Genomic DNA, 16,714 nt, shown 5'->3' with positions numbered 1-16,714 from the left:
TGCCCAAAGTCTATGTTTTTTCCTCCATAGTGAGTGTGTTTGTTTTTAAATTTTGATGTGTACATTTTTACTCTTAGCTGGCCAACATTTTATTTTGCTGAGGCTTTTTACGTTTTCATCTGCATGAACTGCATGCACCGTGGTCCTATAGTATGCTGAATATTGTTGTGCTTATTTTCTGTCTGCTTGTCAGTTGAGTTCAGTTGTGTTTTATGAGAGAAGAGTCACTGGCAAAAGTTCTTTACTCTCAATATTCAAGTATGTGCTGTCAAACAAGCAATAATGTGTTAGCCACTCAATGAAATAGTGGCATTATAATGTACCGTTAAAAACATGATTGAAAGATGTTGGGAATGCATTCAGTTTCCTCAAGTGAGTCTTTGTTACCACATGCATTTTGCTATACCCCTCCTTTCCGTATTTGTTATTGGTTAAGTGTTTGCTTACACGTACTTGGTGTGGCCTGTATTAACTGGCTAGTTATGTGACAGCCGTCTTGCATGCACATTATGAAGATCATTTCTAATGTAAAATAATTCCTCTACTGCATTACCTCAGGTGTAGTTCACTAGTAGAATACGGTGGGGGGCAACGCTGGCTTCATGTTTGCGGTATATTTGCCTACCAGCCATTATATTATTCAGGTCACATTTTATGGAATGAGGCAGCCATTGTTGTCACGTGACAGGTAGGGTAACATAACCATGGTGACAAGTATTGTCATTGTGCAGTTTAAAAAAAAATGTATTCGCTGAATGAGCGATCACCATTTTTAAGCAGCTTGGTTTTGTTCCCTTCAAAAGGCCTATTTGTTGTGGGTGTTTTAATATCTAATATCATGTATATATATAATTATTTCATAAAGGCTGGAAAAATAACATATAGTAACTGAGCAAATTATAAAAATCAATCTTTGATGTTATTAATTTTAAGGAAAAGGTATATTTTATTTAGTTTTATTTTGAGCTTGACTCTTCTGCTGTCAGTGTAGCAGCAAAGTTTTTTAGGTTTTTAAGATTTAAAGGTTCACTACAATAATTTGTAATTGCATGCCATGTGATTTCACACTTGGTAATTGTAATTGATGATCAGTGTAATAATCAGTGTAATTCTGCAGATGAAGGTTTTTTTTATTACCACACACCTATTATATTAGCATGGCAGACCTAGCACTGGCCTTTTAAAAGGATTCATTTAATTCACTCAGCTTCCCTGCAGTAGGGGGGGTCTCTGAAATCCACAGTCAAGCTTTTTTTATGGGGGTGTTTTGTCGAGGCACACAGCAGTTTATGCATGTCAGTGAAGGGTTGTGTGTATGTACGGTCGTATGTCTGTATAGTAGTGTGTGTGTGTGTGTGTGTGTGTATTCGTGTATGAGCGTTTGTGTCTGTTTGGTCTGAATTTCAGTTAAGTGGCATGAAACAAATATGCTTGTAATGAATCTGTGACTCAAATATATGTATGTTCTAAATGCATTTCACAGTGGCCTACGCATTTGATTTTAGTGTGTGTGTGCGAATGTGTGTGTTGTTGTTGTGCACAAAGATGTGAGTGTGCATGTCAATTGCGTGTCAATTGTCAAAAAAAAAAAAACAATGCCCTTGAACCTAGCCTGGGTCTATGGTGGCTAGTGTTATGCGTGAACTTGAACTTGACTCTCACAGTCAGCCACAGAGATGCAGTGTGTTGGACGGCCTCACAAAGCATGTCTGGCAGGATCAGACCATTAGCATTGTTGGACAGAATAGCAGCATATGCCTCCTCTGAGTTACTTATGGCACCAATTGTTTTTTTTTGCATTGTTGAAAACAACAGATTGTAATTTTTTTTTTTTTAAATAATAGCAAATCATTTTTGCTAGTATTTGGACAGAACGCAAATAATAATTAATGGCTCTTTTTCATGTCTGTTCACAAAGTGGGAATCTGTCTCTAGCTTGTGTTAGTGGCATAACAAGGATCATGTGTACTGTGAGTTGCAGAAGTCAGGAATATAGTATAATAACAATTATAAACAAATAATTAAGTAAATAATGTAGTGTTAAAATTCTGCTTTCTACAAAGGCTGGCTGGTTGATACAAAATACATTTGTATGTTGTCAAAATGTAAGTGTGTGCTTGTGTGTGTGTGTGTGTGTGTGTGCGTGCACGTGTGTGTGTGTGTGTGTGTGTGTGTATGTGTGCAAAAATGTGTGCGTGTGTGCGCACACGTGTGTGTATGTGCTTTGTTTATATTACAGCATACATTTGCATGCACAAGCCTTTTACCCCTCTCTGTCAAAGCTTACCGCGGTCCTAAAGGTGGAGGTGCGGTGAAGGCAGCAATGGGTTAATTGAAGGCCTTTATTTAGAATTCCAAAGATAAGGTATTTAAATGAGGTGCGGTTGTTAAACAAGCGATCCTTTATGTGGGCTTCAGTGCTCTCCTTCTCCTCCCACCCCCCCCCCTGCCTCTCCCACCCTCCTCACCCCCGCCCCCCTCCCTTTCTCTTTCCCGGCGCGTCTCTGTCACACGCAGTGGGCTTTCCCGCTGATTGGTGTCGCCGTGGAAACGGGAGGTGAGCTCACGGTGTGCGTGCCGGCATCGGCGAGCCCCTCAGAGCGGGGGCAGGTTCCCGCGGCGTACGCGCCCCCCGCCCCCCCCCCCCGCTCGCCGCCTGTCGACGTGTCCCGCGCAGCCGCGTCCGACTTCCCGGCGACGCGCTTCCCAGTCCGCCGCTCGCACAACGGACTGTTTTTGGGGACGGAAATGCGCTCCCACGCCACGCGCGCTCGCCTTTTTTTCCGAGGGACGCCGTCGGAACGTCCAAGCGATCTTGAACACTGAAGCCATCAATAATCTGGCACGGTGACATTGTGCATTTAATCATGGCGGCCAAATGCAGATCTACTTTAACATAAACCGAGCGGTGTCCGTGCTGCGAGAAAGCTGTGCACACCCCCCCCCTTTCTCCCCCCTCCCCACTCGGTTTTACCACACTAAGCGCCTGATAGCTCATAGTAAAGAGATCAACGTAATGCAAAACCCAAGTCCAGCCTGCCACTCTCGCTGTTAAATATGTTATGTTAAATTTTTTTAGCGCTACCAACCGGATTGCTATGACACCCCCCCCCCACCCCCTTTCCTAGGTAGAAAATAACAGGTGTGGGTAATCCTGTGAGTCGTGGCTAAGCCGTTTAATGACATCATGCATGGATATTTACACTCGTTGAAAGTTCCAGAGGGGATTAGCGGACTAACCGCGGCGGTGGTCATCCGCCAGGCCTGAGGCCTCCCTACGCGTCCGTGACGTAGGGACTGATGCAATCCGGCCGCAACACGTTGCTCTTAACTTTGCGCCGGGAATCTCAGGCGGACGTGTCTTATTTCCAGTCGCTTGCACAACGTTATGAATCTGGTGTTTGCCGTTATTATGTGTGGCGGTTTTAATATGAAGGAGTCGCGTGCTTGTGTTTTCCGCCCAGAGTTAACGATAAAGAGTATTTATGGTTTGGAGCTGATGCAGATCTTATATCTTTTTTTTTGGTGGATTATAACTTATAATGCTTTGCCTTATTTCTTTTTCATGAAAGCCTTAGCATGTAGCAAATTGTTTAGCGTTTGTGTGCATGGTGACATTTGTGGAAGTGCTACAGTGCAGTGCATCGTATTTGTATTTTGTTATTTTTTTCCTGTTGAGACCACATGGGTAAAATAGCTGATCATGTGAGGACCTCCTATTTTTCAAATAAGACATACTTAGAGCTTGGGCTGTTTTATTTTGGGAATAGGAAAGAAATCTTCACGGAGGTTAGACTTAGAAAGGGTAGCCAGAAAGCTGTGTCAGCACATCCACAGGACTCCCTCAACTCGTAAAGGTTTTCGGAAGGACTTGGGTGTCACTTTGGCTCACTAAAATGTATGTCAGTGTCACCAGTGGGAGATTAGAAGCCATTCACCAAGGTTCTTTTTTTTGTAGTCACTGTGAAATTTGGGATATAGGTGGAGGCAGAGGACCTTTCTCCTTTCTCATCTGACCTTTCAGGCATCGTTCATATTTTCATATTTTTTGTAATGTTGATATGATTCTGTATGTTGATCTGGAATTATGTGATTAGGTTCGAGCCCTTAGCCATTGGATTAGCATGATCAGTGCAAGTATAATGTAAGCCTTTGTCAATTGAATTTGATGCTGTAGCAGCCTGAAAATAGACAAGGGCTTCATGCTACTTTTATTCAAATTTTCTATTTTATTCTAAACATGTGAACTTTTTCCACATCATCTTGTTTTAAATGGATTTCTATTTTTACTTTGCAGAATGTCAGTGTTTATCTTGAAATCAAATTATAAAGTGTAGGCCTATGAGATATTTCCCCCCTGTGGTGTGAATTTTTGTGTGCATTTGAAAGTCTGTCTCTAGACTGTACATTTTTTGGGTGGACCTATATGAATTTATTGCACTTTAGACCAGCACTTTGATATAATGCAAGTTCTGTTTGAGTACAAAAACTTGATATGTTGATATACTGTAAATACATCTTGGCCAGTCCAGACTGAATTAAGCTATGATATCGTGTGATTAATCCACAAGCAAAGACGTCTAAGTAATCGTGGCAGTTCCCTGAATTCACCATTAATTTTACTATTAACGGTTTAACGCTATGTTTTATTAAGCTCAAGACCCATTTTAGTTTCGCTGTGTTACAACCACAGTAATACACATGACACAGTCGCCAAATAAAGCAGCATTTTTATGGAAAAAGATTTCATTAGAACACACAGTGTTTTTATGAAGTGCGCTTATTAATTGCGAAAAGTGCGGGGGGCCTTAGCTGGTGAACCGGTTGTCATTTTGATTTCAGTGCGGTCCATTAGATTTGGATTATGTAAATGTTCCATAATAAATAAATTACTATAATTGCATTTGAAATATCCAGCAACCCCATAAGATGAAAGCATCTAAATAATACATTACATGTCATTGAATAATTTATCTCTGCTAATTCCAAATAACCGAATGCCTAGGCCTTGTACTTTTTTTGTAAAATTTTGGGCCTTGGTTTCTAACAGTCTGTTAATGCAAAAATAGGTACAAAGAGTACAAAGAGGGCAAATAAAAATATATAGATTAAAAATTTTTTTTAAAAATTTGGTTAACGTATAACATCATTTGAGAACAGGTCTGCAGGCTCATCAAAATAAACACCATTCACCGAATGCAACACAAAGCCTAAGCCTATTTTGAAAACCTCGGCATTTTCGACCATGAACTTCTTTGTTGAAAGACCAAAAAAAAAAAAAAATTGAGCGAAATTAAATACAATGCGCATGGGCACAATCGAATAATTGAAACAAATTAAGATGCGGAGCGACCATTAATTATCTTTGTCCCGCGTTTGGAGTTTTTCAGGGTCAGGTTGCATTGTCACTGGCTGTACATCATTTGGCAATTAAGTGATTTCGCAGACAGCGCCAGCCGGGCGTATTTATGGGCACTTGTACAGTAGGGCTCGCTTTTTATATTAGCATCGGGCGATTTTATGCAAATCCGCGAAGAAAGGACTCATGCATAAATGCGCGCGCATCAGCGGTGACACCTAATATCCTTACTAGAAAGGGGAAATTAAAAATTCATCAGGAAAATCTCCTCGATCCGGCCCGCGCGCCCACAAAAAGACACAGACGAGGAGCAGGATGCTGTAATGTCGAGCTCACCACCGAGGTAGCATTCCTTCCTGGGTGCCACCATCTTAAGGCTTTAGCTGTGGTGAGCAGGGATTGGGGTAGACCTAAAATGTCTGCTGGAACACAGTGGCTGTTTTTCTTCTTTTTTTTTTTTCTTTTTTTTTGCATGTGTCACTAAACAGTGAGCGAGCGCGGCCGCGAATGCCAATTATTTCATTAGCACCCTGGCCGTCTGTGCATGCGGAGAGGCACATTTAAATGCATAATCCCCCCCCCCCCCCAACCCCATTACTGTCACGCACACGCGTTCACCTTGGCATCCTGTCCCCCCCTGCTTATCCGACACAAAGTACGCATCTCCTTTCTGTACGTGAATATACATTTAATCCTAGGGTGTTTTGAAAGAAATCGCATATGGGAAACGCCTGACAGATAGGCCTTGTGTCGGCCGCCGCTCTTGAAGAGATTTATTAAGCAGCCCAATTTGCACATGCGTGCATGCGCTCGGTGCGCGTGGCCATTTTGTGATGCGCAGGATATCGGGCTGAATAAGCTCTGAATGACGCGCATGCGGTACACCTTTTCGACGCCGTGCGAGCGCGCACGCGCTAATTCATTTGCCTGACGCCGCAGCTGATAATGAATGCGCGGCTCGTAGCGAATGGCGCTCTCCACGTTAATTTGTAACATCGCAGAACAAACGGCACCGTGCGTGAATTTGGAGCGCCGAGTTAGATATTTTGACTGTAGCTAAATTCCATTATCTGGCGTGGAAATAGCGGATAAATGATTGTTATTTTTAAATGTGTGGCTATGTGGCACAATTGCACCCCCCCCCCATCCCCACACACACACACACACAGACACACACACACACTATCCATTTTGCTGTCATATTACTAAAATAATATACAGGATAATGTAAATACAGTGAAATGAAAGCACAGTGTAGCTGCAGTGTGGCATTTATATGCAGTGTTAGATGTATGCTAATGCATCAAGACATCTTGTACATTCACCAGTGTGTTCAGTGCATTGTATACAGTGTATATACAATACAGTGTATCACTATGTATGTACAAATTCGGTTTTTCTCTTTTTTGAATATTTTGCCTTTTGACCTCCCGATGAATGACACAGTGTTAAATAAACTCAATTCATATGGACATTGCACAGGAAGCAATTCATATAGACCTTGCACAGGAAGCAACAATTCAGTGTTAAATCAACTCTGAATGAGTAAATTTCACTTGATACTCTTTTGATTCCATTTCTCCTCTTATAATCTCTATTAGTCGAGTTACCATGGGACATTTGTGCAGTGTCAGTAGAAACAAATAAAAATGGCTTATGTTACATTCATATTTTTTTATTGATACCAATCTAAGGGAAAGGTGGGCCTCCTTTTTTCAGTTTGGTTGTACACAGTGAGAAATTGTCCCTGTTTGCCTGGGTCAGGGGGGGTGGTTTGAGATGCCCACGTTTGTTTTTGTGGTACACCTTTCTGGCTGCTCTCCACAGTCATTTGAAAGGGCTTGAGACGCGGTGCCCTGCGTGGGGCGCACTGCGATCTGCACAGCCGCGTCACCTCGACGGCGACGCAGCCCGCGGCCGCCGTTAGCGCCAGTTAAGAACGCGCTAAATTATTACGGGAAGTAGGTGAGCGTAATTAAACGCGTGCGCGTTTCGAGCGCCGCCTGTCATTTGCTAATGGATTGCGAGATCCTCTCCCAGCCCGGCGCGCGGGCGAGCGCCACCGCGGGGGGAAACGCTCCGGCATCCGCTGGGTGCCCCCGTGAGCTGCCAGGGAGCGACCACACAATGGATAATGACTCTCGATGTACACAGCGACGCGCTCTTACCTTTGAATGCTTCTCCGGAGGTAGCAGAGAGTGTGTGTGTGTTAGTGTGGATGAGAGAGTGTGTGTGTGTGTGTGTGTGTAATTTCGCTGATCAGTCTGTATTGTTTTCAGTGGGGTGAATTCTTCAATTCCTGCGTGGGGCGCACTGCGATCTGCACAGCCGCGTCACCTCGACGGCGACGCAGCCCGCGGCCGCCGTTAGCGCCAGTTAAGAACGCGCTAAATTATTATTCGCCGACACAATGTCGCGCGTTTTTTTCGCCCCCCCCCCCCCTCCCCTTCCTCCTCCGACCGCCTGGCTTTTTGAATATGCGAGATGACACGACGGTCAAGGCTCCGGGATTTCCATTCACCCCTGGAAACACGCGCTCGCATGACTAAGGACGGGCGTTTGTTTCCATTCCCGTTTCATTCTTTTTTTGTCCGTTGTTAAATTCAATGCGCTTTTTTGAATGTGTTTGTGCCACGCGACTCGCATCGCCTGCTGTACTTTTCCCAAAGGCAGGTGAAGACGGGAGGCTAATTGAATTGAACCGGGTTCCTCGTCTTTGGCTGAAACACAATGGTCGGTCAGGCCGCAGTTGGTCTTTCAGAAAAATGGCCGCGCGATTCGAGGTGCTAGTGCCCGTGGCCTTCTCCTCCGCTTCCGACCGGTCGCGGGGACGGCTTCAAGGTTTCCCGAACTGATAATGCGCAGAATATTATGCATACGCGTTGACTAGAGTTTATCGTAAATGCGGTCGCGCTGTCCTGGAATTGTTGTAATTCCGTTAAGCCTCCGAATCAGGGATGCGCTGGGGTTCGAAGAGGAGATGCACGGGGTCGCGGCCTACTGTGCGAGCAGGCCACGGTCATCTGTCCACCTCACCCTGCATGGACTGTGTTCAGATTTACAAAACTTAAAAAACGGGTTTTAGTTTACGCTTAATTTATTCTTTTATTTTTTTTGGAGGGCGCACATTTGTGAAAGAGGGGAGGTATGTACCGCGATGCTTTCTCATTTGTGCAGATTATATCAATTAATTTCACGCTTTAATGGATTCCAATTTTGACCGAATCCCCAACGTGCGTGAGTGCGTGTATGGGAGGGACTGTACGTATGGTTGTATGTCTGTATAATAGTGTGTGTGTGTTTGTGCGTGTATGAGAGAGAAAGAGAGAGAGAGAATGAGGGAGAGAGGGGGAGTGTTCTTGGAAACATAAACAGTATGAGCAAAATGTGGAAATAAATTCTGGGTGATTGGCCCGGTGAAGTGTGTGTGTGCGTGTGTGTGTGCGTGCGTGCTCGCTCGCGCCTGCGCGTGTGCCGCGTGAAATGCCCCTAGACTGCTGATACGGGAAGTAGGTGAGCGTAATTAAATGCGTGCGCGTTTCGAGCGCCGCCTGTCATTTGCTAATGGATTGCGAGATCCTCTCCCAGCCCGGCGCGCGGGCGAGCGCCACCGCGGAGGGAAGCGCTCCGGCATCCGCTGGGTGCCCCCGTGAGCTGCCAGGGAGAGACCACACAATGGATAATGACTCTCGATGTACACAGCGACGCGCTCTTACCTTTGAATGCTTCTCCAGAGGTGCAGAGAGTGTGTGTGTGTGTGTTAGTGTGAATGAGAGAGTGTGTGTGTGTGTGTGTATGAGAGTGTGTGTGTGTGTAATTTCGCTGATCAGTCTGTATTGTTTTCAGTGGGGTAAATTCTTCAATTAATGATTAAATATTAACAGTAATAATGGTAATAAAATAATACATCCATTGTCTGTATAAGTACAGATTTTGGCCAGATGGAATCACAGTCCTTTGTGATGACACTGCAATTACATTTTATTGGACTTCTTAACATTACATCCATGTTTATACTCAGTCTTCATTGGTATTATGTTTTGTGTGTGTGTGTGTGTACATGCATGCCCGTGTGTGTGCGCTTGTGTGTGTGTGTGAATGTGTGTGCATGTATATGTTGGTTTGTGTGTGTTCGTGTGTGTTTGTGTGTGTGTGTGTTCGTGTGTGTGTGTGTGTGTGTGTGTGCGTGTGTGTATGCATGCATGTGTGTGTGCTTTGGGTGTGTGTGTGTTTGTGTGTGTGTGTGTGTGTGTGTGTGTGTGTATGTGTGTGTGAGTGTGCGTGTGTGTGAGTGCATGTGTGGTGTGTGTGTGTGTGTGTTGTGTGTATGTGTAGGTGTGTGTGTGTGTGTGTGTGTGCGTGTATGCATGCATGTGTGTGTGTGTATTCTTGTGTATGTGTGTGAGTGTGTGCGTGTGTGCATGTGTAGGTGTGTGTGTGTGTGTGTGTGTGTGTGTGTATGCATACGTGTGTGTGTGTATGTTCGTGTGTATGTATGTGAGTGTGTGCGTGTGTGTGTGTGTGTGTGTGTGTTGTGTGTGTGTGTGTGTGTGTTCGTGTGTATGTGTATGAGTGTGTGCGTGTGTGTGTGTGTGTGTTCATGTGTAGGTGTGTGTGTGTGCGTGTGTGTGTATTGTGTGTGTGTGTGTGGGTGTGTTCATGTGTAGTGATGTGCGTGTGTGTGTGTGCGTGTGTTCATGTGTAGGTGTGTGTGTGTGTGTTCGTGTGTATGTATGTGAGTGTGTGCGTGTGTGTGTGTGTGTGTGTGTGTGTGTGTTCATGTGTAGGTGTGTGTGTGCAGTGTGTGTGTCATGCTGGGGGAGTGTGTGCATGCGTGCGTGTGGTGTGTGTCATGTCATGTTGTTTTCTTAGTTCTGTAGCAGAAGGCCCTGGACTCCATCAGTCAGGCCAGGCTGGGCTCTGTGATGGAATGCCTCGCACATGTAGTACAAAAGCCGTGCCGCGTAGGGGAGCCGGGAGAGAGATGTGATGAGACAAGCCGCACGAGGGGAGGAGGAGAACGAGAAGGGCGGGGGGGGGGGGCACTGCGGTCAGAAAGTAGAACCCCCCCTCCCCTCTTTTTTTAATGCCCTCACCACAGCGTGGCACACACACTGGCACACTGGCGCAGTCTACACACTCCAGTTACCGGGCAGAGATCCTCGGCGTGTCCTGTTTTTTTTCTCTCTCTTTTTTTTTTAACCAACATGGCCTCCAGGCACGCGACTTCACCCACGAGCCTGGCCACCTTATCTGGCTGCGCTGGTGAACCCCCTCCCCTCTCCGCTCTCCCCTCTCCCCTCTCCCGGCTCGGAGCTGTGCTTCGCTGCGACTGGCGATAGCAACACGCGCGCTGCCCGGTCTCACTTATTACGGAGAAGCGCGGGGGGAGAAAATGCGATATCGAATTTGAATACTCGGCCCCTCCCACCCCCCCTCCTCTCCCCTCCCCTCCCCTCCCTGTCCCTCTCTTGCATTCTCTTTCTCATTTGATAGAATTCTGATGTTTTGAATGTGCGGATTTGGCTTAAACACAAAAAAAAAAAATGACAAAGAGGACATACAGTGCAATGTCTGATGTAAAATATTCCTCCATGGATTGTTTTTGATTTTCTGTAATACGGCATATCGTGATTCTCTTTGTGGGGGGATAAAACCAGCCAGCACTATTGTGTGCGCATGTGTGTGCGCATCTATATACATGTGCGAGTTTATGTGCATGTATGCAAGAATGTCTTTTGTTTATACATGTTTTGTGTGTGTAGTGCGTGCTAGTGCATGCACATGTTTCTGTAGTCGGACCAAAGTTTGCCTTAAGGTCAACAAAGGTTTAATAATAAACATTAGAGGAAATTGGGGGTGATCAGATAAATACAGTTTTGGACCCACTTCTGCCTGTTCTCTTTGTGTTAATGTTTAAGGGGATAGAGCTGGGTTACAATACACGAGGTTTACTGTTTTGTGTTCTATTTAGATTTATTTAATATGTCACGCATTATGTTTGGACAAGCCATTGAATGATATTCGGGTGAAATATGAAACCTGTAGGTTCGGAATGAGATTCTTGACCAGATATTGCTTTTCTTTCAGCTTTCAATAAATACGATTACATCAATATACATTTGAGTTGTTTCATTTCTTTATTTTTATTTTATTGAGATGTGCTGTTGCATCCACAGAAGTAGTCTTTGTCTCTTCGTTGGGGTACCCTGAACTACAAGGGGGGGAACCATTTTTGGGAGCAGCAATGGTGGAGGAGCTGTTTATTCTAAACAGATGATTGTGAGATCAAACACCAGAGGGAGTTTCGCTGAAAATTTCACAGTTCAATCACTTTTAAAATGTGAAGATGAAAATTTTCATGGAGCAGGAAAGTTTGAAAAGCAAATAAATATATAAGAATAAATACAGTGAGCTCCATAATGTCATATTGACATTTAAAAAATATATATTATTATTTTTATTTGGCTTTGTACACCACAATTTTAGATTTATAATGAAAGAATTTGCATGTGGTTAAAATGCAGATTCCTAGCTGCTATTAAAGGCTTTACATTTTGGTTTCACCTTGTAGAAATTACAACATTTTTTTATAAATAGCACCCCATTTCAGGGCACCAAAATATCTGGGATGTATTAATATCATGTACATGAAAGCAGCCATGTTTAGTACTTTGTTGCATATCCTTTGCATACAATGATTATTTGAAAGTCTGTGGCCCATAGACATCACCAGGTTCTGAGTAACTTCTCTGGTGATTCTCTGCCAGGGTGTACAGCAGCCATCTTCAGCTCCTGCTTGTTTTGGTGGGTAGATGCCTGAAGTTTTCTCTTCAGCATATGAAGCACATGTTAAATGGGATTCCGATCAGGTCACTGACTTGGCCAGTCAAGATTTGTCCAGGTTTTGGCTTTGAAAAACTCATTTGTTTTTTTTTAGCAGTATGTTTGGCATCATTGTCTTGCTGTTGGATGAACCGCTATCCTTTTTGTCATTTCATTTGTTAAAATAGGCTAGCTAAAGATCTCAGTGTTTGGTATTGTTCTCACCGACAAAAAACAATATGGTTTTTCAGATTGCACGTGGTTTTTGGTTTCTGCGTTGTCACTGATGTGCCTCTTCCAGGCATGTGGTTGTTCTGTTTTCTCTGTCTTCTCAGACCTGTGGGCCCAAAATTAGACTCGTACCTTCTCCCTCACGAAACATTGTTGATTTTCGGACTTTTTTGACACGCTAATATTCTTCATTGTTGTTTTCTCTTTTTCATCACATTATGGTAATGAAATTCACGTTCACTCTGGTAGCTGTCTGCTGACTCCATTTTGGAGCGTACAGATATTTCCTGAACAAAAGCCTGCAAAATTTGCATTACACGTTGGTTAATGGTGCCAGGTTGAACTCTTGAACAACCTGACAGCTGATTGGACCAGGACTCTGATTGCTGTCTTTGAACCAGTCACTCCCAAATATTCCACCCGAATCACAAGCTGAAAGAGATGATATGACTATAGGCACAGTGTATTCCCTGATTATTGTGTGTTTTTTTGGAACTCTGAATTCATTATAGTGGGCAAGATTAGCAGAAGCACTTTAACTGTGGTCGTGATTTTATACTGAACTAGGTGTACTGGGGTCCACATCTGAATAGTGAGAAGCATAGTCCCTGCTTTTCGGGAAATCCAAATGGCTATTATAGCTGTCATTCTGCCGGGTGAATTCAGGAAGGCCTCCTGAGTGGCACAGTCACTCCCCTTTATCCTGGACAGGCCGTGAACATTTAATACTTGACCGCTGGCGGTAAGCCAAATGAAAGTATCATAATTCCCCTGTATTTACCGAGAGCAGTATCACCCCCCCCCCCCCCACCTCCCCAATAAAGTCCTTGGCTGGAATGAGGCCCCCCGTGGCCCCCAGCGGCTGGCGGTATGATGTTAGCCTTTCCTGTAAGCAGTTTGGTTCTGGTCATTTTCCCCCCTGACTCCCCGTCCTAATCCCTGCAGCGGGGATGTGACCGAGGCGGGCGCTAACGTGCGGAAATTTGGCGCACGGCCGCAGGAAGTGGGCGCAGGAGGATTCATCTCCTCTCGCCGGGTTCCCCCCCTCCAACCCCCCCTACCCCCCCGGCGCTCTCCTCCTCCTCCGCCACGCTCAAATCGGCCCAATTTACCTGCGGGCCCTCCGGGCGCATCGGAAGCCGGCGCCTCCGTTCCCCGCGACAGGGCCCGCCTCGGATCGGGCCGATGGCGCCGGTGACTTTGACCCGTCAGCCGGCGCTGTCCTTTGATTAGAGATGACAGCTGTCACTCTTCTGTCGGCGCGAAAGACTACAAAATTCTAGCCCTCGTACTGCACGCGCGCAGCTCAAAGAGAACCCGCTTGACTTGTTTTGACCGGTACTCAGCAAGCACACACACGCACACACCCAACTATGGCGCCATTACCAGTTACCATAACAAAAATGGCGGTCCAATATGCACTACCGGTCAAAAGTTTCAGTACACTTGTGTTTTAGTACTCTGTTTTTAGTGAACTTTGAGAAGTTTAATGTCTGTTATTGACCTCAAATGGTACGAGGTTAACACTGAGCGTGTTTGGGATAAATTTGACAGAAAGGTCAAGGAGAAGCAACGCACAAGTGCAGCTCATCTGTGGGAACTTCTGCACTACTGTTGACGTGTACTTTCAGAGCCATATGACTTCCATGAATATGCTCAGCAGTTGCAAAAAGGTGGCTATTTTGATGAATCTAAAATTTAGATTTTGTTATAGTGAAATAAAAGGTGTTTTTTCTTTGTTATTTCTGATTGCTTCAAAATGGTGGGTACGCTAAAACTTTTGTCCGGTAGCGTATCCGGAACGCGAAAACTAGCGGACTCGAAGAACCGAAACGCGAAACCCGCATTTAGCGCTAAACAAAAAAAAGAACACAGAGAGGCGTCCCGGCGAACGGAGCCGTTGGTGTGACGGCTGTTCGGGATTCTCACCGCGGGCGTTACTCCTGCCTCCCCTCGTTGAATACATCATCGCGCGCGGGTTTCCAGGGGGACCGGTTCTCCGCGGCTCTGCTGCAGCGAGCCCCGCGGTCCTGCCGGCCGCGCGGTGTGACCCCGGCGCCGGCGGAAGGCGGGCGGGGTCGGCGGGCCGCTGGAAGCCGGGAGGGGGTCGGAGGCCTCCTCCACCCCTTTCTTCGCCGTCGGGCATCCGGGAATTCCCATTCCGGTCAGGGCTCTGGGCCGGAACGCCGGTGGGCCGGAGGGGGGGTGGGGTGGGGTGGGGTGGGTGGGGGGACCTGGCGGTTTGACGGCGGAGCTGCGAGCCCCTTCCTCGCCGTGTTTGTTCGGACGCGTTCCCCGGACGCGGCTCTCATATCCGCGACGCGGTCGGCCGCTGTGCGCGCGGCGGGGGGGCTCCATTGAAGCTCCCAGCTGAAGCTCTGTCGCTGGAGAGCGAGACACGGAGCGGCGGAATGCCCACGCCTGATTGGTGAAGGGCTCTCCCCCTCCCCTTTTTATACAGTCGAACAACCAAACATCAAAATATCGAAGCTTCTTTTCTGGTAACTGTTGAAGGTTCTGCTGATATTTGTACGCGGTTATCTCTCTATTTATCTGTTTTATATTACGCAAAGTAAATGTGGACAACCTTTCGTAGTAAACGCTTCCAACGCTTTGATTATTGCTCCTCTCCTGAATTAGCAGCATCTCTGCTCTGGATTGCGTGTGTCTGTGTGTGTGTGTGTGCGTGTGTGTGTAGGTGTGCATACGTGCGTGTGTTTGTGTGCGTGTGTGTGTGTGTGCGCGCGTGTGTGTGCGGGCGTGGGTGCGTGTGCGCATGCGTGCGTGCGTCCGTGTGTGTGTATAAGACAATGCACGTATCTTGAGCACCGCACACTAGGATGATATTTGCCTTGTAAAGGATTCGCTCCGTATGTGAGCCTTGCACTCAGCTGTTGTGCTTTGCTCTCTCCTGTGGCAAAGGCGGAGAGGATGACCAGAGTTTACCCCACGGAGGAGAGCAGGGGCGGTGACCTGTTTGAAATGTATCCTGAAGCGCACACTACCTGAGGTGAGCTGAGGTCACACAACCATAGAGCAAGAATTCTCAAGTGTCCGGGGGCACTGACAGTTTGTTTGTGTGTGTGTGTGTATGTGTGTGTGTCTTTATGTGTTTGCATACCTGCTTGTCTGTGCACATGGCTGCGTGTGCGTGCGTACTTTTATGGATCTGTGTCCGTGTGTGCTCTTGTGGGCGCACGCAAATGTGCCAATACAGTGTGTGTGGATCAGTTTGTGTATGTGTGTATGTGTGTGTGTGTGTATCTTTGAACTTGGATGTATGTTTTTTGGCTTTTTGTTTTTGTGTGTATTGGTGTGTGTCTGTGTGTGCACACCAGCAGCTACATTTGCCTGAAGACTGGGTGAATCCAGTGTGTTTAACGCTCCAGAAAACAAAATAAACACAAAAACCGCATTTGGAAAGGTTTGGTCAACAAGGACCGTGTGCAATATCAAAACTCCTGACCTGTGTTTAGTCTTCACCCCTCTGAATGAAACACATAAAAGTAGCACAGAAACCCTTTGTTTTTCTGATTCATGCCTGGAAAATCTTTGTATGTGATTATTGTTGGATTTACAATGCGTGTTTCATTACCAAAAGCAACTGATTCCATCACTGTTTTCCCCTGGAAAGGGAAGTGTTTTATCCAGCTAGTGGTATGCTAGAAACTTAGCTCTCAGGAACCTTGTTCCCAAAATGTAAATGAGGGCTGATGTGACCTTTGAATTTTTCAGTGTAATCAAGACTCCATCTCAGCTCTCTAAATAGACATTAATTTCAGAAGAACTCATATATACACACAGAAAACTGACTTCCTGCACGTGTAAGACTCTGCGGTTGGCAGAAAGTATTTTTGACATCGCTAAACACATCACCAGTAGTATCAAAGCGAGCTTCAGTCAACCCAGTGAAGGTCTGAATCTAATTAGCATTTTTCCGCTTCTTGCATCGCTAATCTTGTATTCTTTTTCTGGACACAAAACCAACTTGGACATTTCTATGACTGGTCGCACAAAGCCAGGCAGCAAAGTATTTTTGTCTCATCACACCGGAGAAGAAGAAGAAGAAAAAGAAAAGCTTCAGCAGTGGAAAGTAGAAAATGAAGACTGTAGGCCGCAGCGTGTGGTGCTATACTTAATTACCTCGTCCGTCTCTCTCGGACGCTATTTGTGGAACACATCGAAGAACCAATTAAACCGAGGTTGCCTCGTCGAGAGAGCTAGGGAACATCGTTTAAAAAACTCGGGGACCTTTGCTTTCAGGTAAAGTTGGCTCCCAGCGACGTCGGCCAATCAACG

The 16,714-nt window shown here is 45.7% G+C and overlaps 1 long non-coding RNA gene across 1 annotated transcript in view; it reads left to right on the top strand.

Moving 5' to 3' along the window:
• The window catches only part of LOC135233196 (uncharacterized), a 56,785-nt gene that overhangs the window by 7,587 nt on the left and 32,484 nt on the right, over positions 1-16,714 (top strand). The window contains exon 2 of the long non-coding RNA XR_010323782.1: positions 15,338-15,425. This is a non-coding gene — a long non-coding RNA (uncharacterized LOC135233196). The remainder of the gene's footprint in view (positions 1-15,337; positions 15,426-16,714) is intronic.

The sequence above is a fragment of the Anguilla rostrata genome, chromosome 10, assembly GCF_018555375.3.
Source record: "Anguilla rostrata isolate EN2019 chromosome 10, ASM1855537v3, whole genome shotgun sequence".
In the NCBI taxonomy this organism is placed as follows: domain Eukaryota; kingdom Metazoa; phylum Chordata; class Actinopteri; order Anguilliformes; family Anguillidae; genus Anguilla; species Anguilla rostrata.
Note: the sequence above shows the minus strand (reverse complement) of the source record. Positions and strands in the feature narration are given on the sequence as shown.